The following is a 9246-nucleotide window of genomic DNA, read 5'->3' on the forward strand; positions in this document are numbered from 1 at the left end:
GTCGATCCCGCGAAGATTGAAGCAGTTAAGAGTTGGGTTACGCCAAAGAACCCGTCTGAAGTCCGTTCTTTTCTTGGATTAGCGGGCTATTATCGTCGATTTATTGAAGGATTCTCTAAAATCGCTATGCTGCTTACCGCTCTCACCCATAAAGACAGATCCTTTGTTTGGGGAACCGAACAGGAATCTTCTTTCCAAACCCTCAAGTATATACTTTGCAATGCTCCTGTCCTCGTTTTACCCGACGGAAACGATGACTTTATTGTCTATTGTGATGCCTCGAACCTTGGTCTTGGTTGTGTTCTTATGCAACGAGACAAGGTTATCGCTTACGCATCTCGTCAGCTCAAGATCCACGAAAAGAACTATACAACCCATGACCTCGAGCTAGGCGTAGTTGTTTTTGCGTTAAAGATTTTGCGACACTACCTATATGGTACCAAGTGTACGATCTTCACTAATCATAGGAGCCTACAACATATCTTTGACTAAAAGGAACTTAATATGCGTCAACGCCGACGGGTAGAACTTCTCAACGATTACGACTGTGAGATTCGTTACCACCCAGGCAAAGCAAATGTTGTTGCCGACGCTCTCAGCAGGTGTAGTTATCTGCATAGTATTCCCAATGTTCCAGCCCAGCATCACCTCGAAACCCTCATTCGCGACGCCCAGCATGCGTGTTTTACCGAACGCACCTTGAAGAAAGAAAGGATACACCACGATGGAGCCCAGCTTGTTAATAAGTCGAAGGGATATTCCACTATCTGGATAGAATTTGGATCCCTAAGCGGAATGATTTGCGACAGATTCTGATGGACGAAGCCCATAAATCTCGATATTCTATTCATCTCGGTGCCGACAAAATGTACCAGAACACCAGAGACCCTCTGGCTTGCTCGAACAACCCCCGATCCCTATGTGGAAGTGGGAAAGCATAGCTATGGACTTCATAACCAAGCTCCCACGCACGTCAACGGGTCACGACAGCATCTGGGTTGTCGTTGACCGTTTGACCAAATCTGCTCACTTTCTGCCAATACGGGAAAACTACAAGGTAGAACAATTAGCCCCAATCTACACCGATGAGATCATTTGTAATCATGGGACGCCTCGTGACATCATCTCTGAACGTGATGCTCGGTTTACCTCACGACTATGGGAAACGTTTCAAGCGGCTCTCGGTACTACGCTTAATCTGAGTACCGCATTCCATCCTCAAACCGACGGTCAGACGGAAAGAACGATTCGTACCCTTGAAGACATGCTCCGATTGTGTGTTATAGATTTCGGTGGTAATTGGGACACTTACCTGCCATTAGTCGAATTCTCGTATAATATAGTTATCATTCCAGCATTCAAATGGCACCGATTGAGGCTTTATATGGAGGAAGATGTCGATCGCCTATTGTATGGCAAGAGATCGGTCACTCGCAATTAACCGGTCCTGAGCTATTGCAAGAAACGACTGACAAAGTCCTCCAGATCCGAGACAACTTGTTGAAAGCTCGAAGTCGACAGAAAAGTTACGCCGATAGACGATGCAAACCCCTTGAATTTGACGTTGGCGACTACGTACTCCTAAAGGTATCACCTTGGAAGGGTGTGGTCAGATTCGGCAAGAATGGGAAACTAGTGCCTCGATATGTTGGACCTTTTAAGATTCTGGAAAGGATCGGAAAAGTTGCCTACAGACTCGAACTACCGGAGGAAATGAGTAACGTCCACCCGACTTTCCACGTTTTGAACCTCCGAAAGTGCTTGGCTGAGCATGATTTAATTGTACCTCTCGATGACCTCCAAATAAACGAAACACTACACTTCGTGGAGAAGCCTGTCGAAATCATGGATCGCCAAACCAAGCAGCTCAGACGCTCGCGCATTCCTATTGTGAAAGTCCGATGGGAAGGCAAACGAGGCGCATAGTTCACTTGGAACTCGAAAGCGACATGAAGGCGAAGTACCCGCAATTGTTTGTCACGGCTTCGGTCTAATTTCGGGACGAAATTCCCTAAACTAGGGGAGACTGTAACACCCCGTGTTTCGAAAGTCAAAGTCAAGATTGAAGTTAAAGGAAGAAAAGATTGCTAATTGCGATCTGTCACACCTTGCTCAATTCTTGCTTTGACTTCTTTGACTCGTAGTTAGTCTAGTTAATGCTTAACGTTAGTTGTATTATGTGGAGTGTCTATTGATAATCGAGGTTTATTTGATATTTATCACTATTTATCGCATATTTGATCGCTTATCGCAATCGCGCTCGCAACTCGAATTACACATTTTGGTTACTGTTATACGTGTGTGTGTGCCTTATGTGTTACTTGTGCATGTTTAATTTATGTTATGTGTGGTGATCAATCGAATCGCAAACGCTAAACGAATATGAGATATGGATGATTGTATGTTGTTATAGTAGTTGGGATTAAAAGTAATTTGACTACGAAACTCTATCGCATCGAAACGCTCGCAATCGAAATCAAAACGGCAAAACTCGTCGCACCGAACACTCAAACAAGGTGACTGATCGACCAGGCGACCAGTCGATCGAGCAGCCGATCGATCGAGCAGCCGCTCGATCGGACAGCTGTTCGATCGGACTGCCTAACCGATCGACCAGCCACTCTCCACTCCTTTCCACTTTGGGTAACCCTATAAATACCCCATGTCACCATCATACTTTCCACTTTTGGCAACTGACGTCCGATCAGCGCTCTAACCTTGTTTTTTCTCCGATTTCTCTCAATTCCGATAAGATCTCGTCCTAAATCTTGTACTTCCTTAATCTACACGCACTCCTACACCTTTCTATCTTTTGAATCTTAACTTTTAACCGTGAAATCATCAAGATTCAAGGTGTTCTAGGATGACGTCATCATGTGTTCTTGAAGAACTTCATGTTTTGGCCTCAATCCACCAAGAACAACTTAGATCTAACCGATTTCCACATAAACAAACAAAGATCTTTCATAAGATCTAAACATATTCACAGTGAAAAGGATTGAAAGATGGTTGTCCAACTTTCTTTCAACTCTTTTACACTCAATGCATTCAAAACCGATAGAATCGGAGCTTGTGCCGACTTACTACTCATTCTGGTGGTTGTGTTGGTTCAAGATCTGGATTCTATCCACGAGACTACCGATTTCGGGTTAAACATGGAACACCGTCTCGAACAGTTAACTGACCAGATTTGGGTGATTCCTGTCTGATCAGGGGTACCAAGTAGTGACAAAGTTTTGTTGCTTAATACGTTATCAAAACGTCTCGATAAAATGACAAAAATTCAAAACAACCAAGTGTAAGATGAACTGGACGAACAGGACGGGGTGCCGTCCGATCGGACTGCTGTCCGATCGAACAACCAATCCGAATGACTGGCCAATCTGAACGACTTGCACCTTGGTCCCACCTTAAATTTCAAATCAATCCTAAAGAGTTTTGGGGACACCGAACGGATTGTTGTCCGATCGAGTTACCACTCGATCAATCGACCATCCGACTATGTGGTGTTCCGAAACTTCAAACACTTAAACAATTTTCAACATGTTCAATGCACCAAGGATGCCACCCGATCGAACAACCGTCTGATCGAGTGCCAACCTGCTGTGAACTTGTTCCCGCTAAAGAGTGTCCAACCTATCGGACTGTCGCCCGATCGAACGGTCGTTCGATCGATTGACCTGAAAGGTAGAGATACTTCAATATTTTTAAAATGCTACAACAAAAACTTCAAAGGTCAAACCATCATACACAAACACATCCTTCACAAAGGAAGAAACAATCCACTCGAAAGGTCACCCGACCAGATGACCATCCGAGCTGACTGTCAACCGAACGACCGGCCGTCCGATCGAACTGCTGATCGAACCCACCTTCACTTGTTCCGTTCTGCGCATCGTTAATCGTTATGCTATCAATTTGTTCAGGCTAACCCTACTCTCTAGCGCTCCCTTCAATCCATCAACCGCTGTGAGTATACTCGATCCCTTTTTGCTTTATGCACTTTTGGGTGTTACATACGTTACTTGTTCTAAATCACATCGAACACACCACACAATACTTTTAACACTAACCGTTACCGCATGTTATACGTGGCTTAATGAATGCTTGTTTGTTATGTTTACACATGGATGCTGTCTACCTGCCTTAGCAACGATAGTACTATAGTTTGGACTCAACACCTGTTCACTCAGGGGTTGTTAAGGACAATTAGTTACATGGCTCACAGTGGTGAGTGTGTATCGCGAACTGCCTTGGGCAGTCAACCCGCAGTCATTGGTATCGATAATTTCATGTCGATAACTAACATGCCTCATTTCACTATGTGTACGTGCTGGTTATGCGTAATCTATTTCGAACTCTACTATATCTATTAAACTTGTATGCTCACCTTTACACTATGTGTATTGACTTTTACTTTAACGTATGTGACAGGTGCTTAGGATGATTATTTGCTTTCTTTGCTGTGAAATCGAGGCTAGGAAAGACCTAGGTCAACAATAAACAATTGTCTGTAATAAAAATCTGAGTTGTCGGAACATAACAATTTGACTGGATCTTTTCTGTAATAATTGTATTATTTTATATGACATGGTATGGGACGTGTTGCTTTAAATATTTGGTAAATATAGTTGTTATGGAAACTTCTGGACAATCTGTTTCGCTCAGTGCCGCGCCCCGATGATTCCGCCATCGGTTGGGGTGTGACACGTACGGAGGCTAATCTGGCGCTCCCTCCACTCCTTTCCAGACCGTGTTTAACTGTTAAGCACGCACTATGAGTATACACGACCCTTTTTCGCTTAACGCACTATTTGGGTGTTACATACATTTTCTATCAAAACACAACGCACACAACACTTAAACTCTTTTAAAACGCTAACCACTCTCACATGTTATACGCGAATAGTTGAATGGTTGTTTGCTATGTTTACACAGTGATGACTTGCCCTACCACCCTTAGCAACGATAGTACTATAGTTTGGACTCAGCACCTGTCTACTCAGGAGTTGTTAAGGTTTTCTTACGTGTGTGCTCACTGCGGTGAACACGTATCGCGCATACTCTACCTCGCAGTCATGTTGGTTAGCTTGTATCATTATCGATAGCTTACTTGATTCGCCCCTTTACGTGTTACATGCTGGTTATGCGTAAACGCTTTATTACTATACTTATGCTAAACTTGTGTACTCACCTTTACATTATTGTATTGACTTTTATTTTAATGTATGTGACAGGTTGATGGATTACTACTGGAAATGGTTTAGGATTTCTAGAAACCCGCCTAAATTAAACTGCAAGTTTTGTTATGTCATGTTTTGTTGCTTGAGAAACTACTGAATTTTGTTTCATTTTTGTGGGAATATTTGTTTGATTGTATGGGAAATTGAACCTTATTAAATATTGTCACAAATAATCGTTATGGATTCTCTCGAGCAACCTATTCGCATCATGTCACATCCTGATGATTCTGCAATCGGTTGGGGTGTGACATTTAGTACCATAAATGTCCCTGTTAATTTTCTCACGTTACAAATATTATTTCTACAACTCATCACTACTCAAATAATACCATAAATATCCCTATTAATTTCCCACGTTACTCATCACTACTCAAATAGTACCATAAATGTCCCTATTAATTTTTCACGTTACATATATTATTTCTACAACTCATTACAACTCAAAGAATAGTACTGCCATTTAAAATAACTTCCCGTTAAAAGTGAATATAAAAAAAACAATGTATGGATGAGCAAAAACCGAACCGTAACTGAAAACCGAACCGTTAACCGAAAAAGATAACCGACATTAACCGAAACCACCATATATATATATATATATATATATATATATAGGGGAAGGTTCATTGGGTAACACTAAAAAAGTGGGGAACAGCGGGGAACCGACTCAAACGAACTCCGATTGGACTCATTCCAGCGGCGTTGGAACCGGCTCGTCGAACCCTAACTAGGATCTCTTAACCCTAAATCCTAAATCCTAAACTCTAAACCCTAAAGCTAAAAATAAGGCTAAAACCTGAGCTAAACCGTAAAATCTAAACTATAAACCCTAAAAGCTAAACCCTAAAGGCTAAACCTAAAGCTAAACCCTAAACCATAAAGCTAAACCCTAAACCCTAAAGCTAAACCCTAAAAGCCAAACCCTAATCTATTTAGGGTTTAGGGGTTATGATTTAGGGTTTAGGGTTTAGAGATACTAGTTAGGGTTCGACGAGCCGGTTCCAACGCCGCTGGAATGAGTCCAATCGGAGTTTGTTTGAGTCGGTTCCCTACTGTTCCCCACTTTTTTAGTGTTCCCCAATGATCCTCACACTATATCTATCTATCTATATATATATATATAGTAGGAGTTTGGTAGAAAGCCTTATTTTCCGAGAAAGTCTAGGAAGCAATCAGAACGTGACATGTGGCATTGAAGGATTTTAACTAAAAGGGCAATTGTGTAATTTGACATTTTATTTTAATTTTGGAATTTATATCTCATTAACTAACTATGCACGATTTTATGGTAACTGATTCTCCATGATTTGCGAATTACTACCAGATGTAAATATCAATCAAATTCTCATTCGTTCCTTTCACAATCTTGATCAAATTTATTCGTAAATCATTTTTTACGTGAGAGATAGTTATGGCTTCAAACACAATTCTTGATTGCGGATATGGAAAATACACTTCTTTTTCTGTTTACTATTATCTGGTCTGTATCGATTTTTAATATGTCTGGAAACCACCAGAATGTTCTTGACGTTGTGTTTTAATAGCAAGCAGATTCATACAGTTGTGTTTTAGCATTCAGATTCATACAGTTGTGTTTTAACAGCAAGCAGATTCATACAGTTGTGTTTTGGCATTCAGATTCATACAGTTGTGTTTTAACAGCAAGCAGATTCATACAGTTGTGTTTTAGCATTCAGATTCATACAGTTGTGTTTTAACAGCAAGCAGATTCATACAGTTGTGTTTTAGCATTCAGATTCATACAATTGTGTTTTAACAGCAAGCAGATTCATACAGTTGTGTTATAACAGCAAGCAGATTCATATAGTTGTGTTTTAACAGCAAACAGATTCATACAGTTGTGTTTTAGCATTCAGATTCATACAGTTATGTTTTAACAGCAAGCAGATACATACAGTTGTGTTTTAGCATTCAGATTCATACAGTTGTGTTTTAACAGCAAGCAGATTCATACGCTGTGTTTTACCATCCATGCTGGTAATGCTGGAGGATTTCTTGACGCTGTGTTTTAAGAGCAAGCAGATTAATACGATGTGTTTTCTTGATGTGTTTCTTCATGAAGGATAGAAGGAAGAGAGAGAGAGAGAGAGAGAGAGAGAGAGAGAAAGGGAGAGAGAGAAAAAAATCGCAAGAAATGTGGGGTGGTTATGCAATGACAATTATTTCCATATTTAAAACAAGCTAAATGACATATCTACCCCTGATTAATTAAATAATCCTATTTTTAAGAAACACATATTACCAAAATGCCACCAAGATGATCTCAACCATTAAACACACCCATTGGATGACCAGATCGCTTCCTAGACTTTCTAGGAAAAACACACTTTCCGTAGGATCCCCACTATATATATATATATATATATATATATATATATATATATAGAAACGAGATCAGGAGAAAACGCTCAAAAGTGTGAGAACGGTGAGAACGCTTCCTGGCCTAACACGTGTCACGCGGCATATAGAAGGGCGGAGGGGCTTTTTTTGTCCTTTCATATTTTCTTTTTTTAAACTCGTGTCACATCTCGTTTCCATTTTTTTGGTGTTTAATAAACTCGCCGCGTTTTATTGTTTGTGGATCAGGATCATAGTTAATATTTTTGGCGTTTTAATTATGTTTTGGCGTTTTTTATTGTTTTTTTAAATCAGGATTCATGTCTATGATGTAAAAAACATCAGTATTTTTCTTGATGTTTATTATATCAAGTAGGATACAGGTCTATAATTTGACAGACAATTATTGCATTTGAAAAGATCAATAAATTCAGTTTTCCATGTAGTGGCTTTTAATATAATAAATGTTTGGCAATAATGTTACCGTCTCTTCATTTTACTGTATAGCAATTACTGTTTCGTTCATTTTTTCATCGGTGAATTAGTGTTGATTTTTCAGTAATACTTTGTTTGGCGTTTTTGGCGTTTTATAGCAACATCGTGCTTTGCTAGCTTTCGTTCTCTCAGTTTTCACACTATCAGTCGTTTTGGTGTTTTTGGTGTTTTTGGCGTTTTATATTAACTTTTTTTAGTTAAGAATTAGATAATAAAATCATAGAATTAGATAACAAACAATAGAAACTGAAAAAAAATTATAATCTAATTTCTCTTCCAAATCTTCACTGTCATCAGCCTCTTCTACTTTAACCTGTTTTGGCGTTTTGAACCTGTTTTGAATAACTTATGTAGATCCTTTTTTTCCTACATAACGCCCGTCTTCATTAAGGGGTAAAAGTCTTTTTTTCTTCGTTTTTTCATGATAATTTGTCCATCTCATTCAGCAAAAGCTTATAGGTATACCCACCTCAGAGTAGAATCCATTCAGTGAAACTTCATTCTGAACAATACTCAATAAAGAAGAAATGACGTTTCGCATCTGTGGCTTTTTTAAGTATCTTTTTTGGCGTTTTAAAGTGAATGGTTTGTTGGAAAGATGGCGTTTATTTTTTTGGTGGTGTGATCAGTTGATTGTGCAGAGTCGTCTCTCTTATAGGATGTTTTTGGCGCGTAGTTTAGGCGTAATTTTTTATTTATAATAAATGATATTAATAAAGTAGTCGTCTTTTCAGTTACTCTGTGTATTTTTTACTGATTTTTTGTTCAGGTTTTTTATGAGTTTTTATGGTCTTAGACATTTCATCTTCCAAGTTTTGGCGTTTTTTAATGGCTTTAAGTAGTTTTTGGCGTTTGTTTCCATTTTTAGCTTTTAATAATTCTTCTCAAATTTACTTTTATTATAGGTTGGGAGTTTTTGGCATTTTACTTCATTATGGCGTTTAACAATAACTATGACTTTTGGCGTTTTACTAATATAATATTTTTTTTATTATAAGTTGAAAAATACATAACAAACAACAGAAAAAGAAAATTAAAAAAATAAAAATAGAAACAATTCATCTTTCAAATCTTCACTGTCGTCAGTCTTTTTCTTCTTTGAAACATGTTCACTGGCGGTTTGGCTTTGTCATGCTTTTGTTTTTTTGGC

Source organism: Helianthus annuus, chromosome 14, assembly GCF_002127325.2.
Source record: "Helianthus annuus cultivar XRQ/B chromosome 14, HanXRQr2.0-SUNRISE, whole genome shotgun sequence".
Lineage (NCBI taxonomy): Eukaryota > Viridiplantae > Streptophyta > Magnoliopsida > Asterales > Asteraceae > Helianthus > Helianthus annuus.